This window comes from Heterodontus francisci, chromosome 25, assembly GCF_036365525.1.
Source record: "Heterodontus francisci isolate sHetFra1 chromosome 25, sHetFra1.hap1, whole genome shotgun sequence".
NCBI classification, from domain to species: domain Eukaryota; kingdom Metazoa; phylum Chordata; class Chondrichthyes; order Heterodontiformes; family Heterodontidae; genus Heterodontus; species Heterodontus francisci.
The window spans coordinates 60,581,751-60,583,304 of record NC_090395.1 but is presented as its reverse complement, the minus strand read 5'-3'; the positions used below and the strand labels follow the sequence as shown (position 1 = coordinate 60,583,304).

Genomic DNA, 1,554 nt, shown 5'->3' with positions numbered 1-1,554 from the left:
TAGGAAAGCTAATAGAATGTTATCTTTCATTGCGAGGGGAATTGAATACAAATGTAGGGAGGTTATGCTTCTGTTATAGAGGGAATTGGTGAGACCACATCTGGAGTACTGTATACAGTATTGGTCTCCTTATTTAAGGAAGGATGTAAATGTGTTAGTCTAGGACTCCTTGTCTGAACTGCTTCCAATACCTTGAATGGGGGCAGCTTGTCTTGTGAGGTAAGGTTGGACAGGCTAGGCTTGCATCCGCTGGAGTTTAGAAGAGTAAGAGACAATTTGATTGAAACATAGAAGATCGGGAGGGGTCTTAACAGAGTGGATGTGGAAAGGATGTTTCCTCTTGTGGGAGAATCTCAAACTTGGGGTCACTATTTAAAAATAAGGGGTCGCCATTTAAGACAGAGATGAGGAGAATTTTTTTTTCTCAGAGGGTCCTGAGTCTTTGGAACTCTGCTGCCATTGCCTTTTGAGGAAGTCTTTGAATATTTTAAAAGGCAGAGGTAGATAGATTCTTGATAAGCAAAGGGGGGGGGGGGGGTTGAAAGGTTATTGGGGGTAGGCAGGAATGTGGAGTTGAGGTTACAATCAGATCAGCCATGATCTTGTTGAATGGTGGAGCAGACTTGAGGAACCGAATGGCCTACTCCTGCTTCTGTTCCTAAATTTGAATGTGGTACCAACTTGAGGGATGGGAATGGTTGACAAAATGGGGAGGAAAAGTGAGGTGGGCTGGCCGGGTTAGAGGAGGGGAAGAAGAGGACGCAAGTGCATGCAATAGTCTGACGTAATGGGCTCAGGTCCAGAGTGGTTGCCAAAGTATGCAGAGGAAAGATGCAAAATAAAAATTGGGATTACATCGGGATTGGTAATAAATTCTGGCCTAGCCAGTGATACCCACATCTCATGAATGATGAACAAAAATAGGCATGGCAGAAAATAAGCCAAACGTGCCATGGTTGCAAACAAAGGACAACAAGCAATGATATGAAACACTCCAAAATTGAAGTCCCAGTCCCTGTGGTGGAATGAAGTCAACTTGTAGCATCCACAAACCAATGTTCGAGTTTAGAATCATGCATGGCAAGGGAATGAATCCAAGAGCCATTCAAGGGACATTAGGAAAGGCAAAGGTGGAGGGTGTACAGTGGAATCAGTGAGCGAAGGAGGAGCAGTGTGTTAATCAGGAGCAAGAAATTGATCCTGTTGTCCAGCAGAAGTGGGTAGTTGTCTCAGGTGCCAGTGTGCACCACGGATCCTGTGACTAACAGAGGAATGAGGAGCAGTGAAGACCAGAAAGCCAAGGCAAGTTCACAGTGCAGATGATGGAGTTGATCTTTTGGAAGAATCTTGCCCTCTTATTGACTGTGTTTGATACGTTATCTAGTACCTTTGAACTTTAAACACTTTCTGCATTTCCTTCCAAATTTGCTTTGCTCACAATTCTTATTTGGTTGATAATTTACTGAAATTTCTGCTACAATGTTTTCTTTGCTCAGATGAAACACTGATAACTGTTGATATTTTTGGTGCTGTACGATATACGTATACAGTTTA

General features: G+C 43.1%; 1 protein-coding gene across 1 annotated transcript in view; it reads right to left on the bottom strand.

Moving 5' to 3' along the window:
• The window catches only part of LOC137383913 (cleavage and polyadenylation specificity factor subunit 7-like), a 124,561-nt gene that overhangs the window by 27,208 nt on the left and 95,799 nt on the right, over positions 1–1,554 (bottom strand). The gene's annotated exons all lie outside the window — the stretch shown is intronic.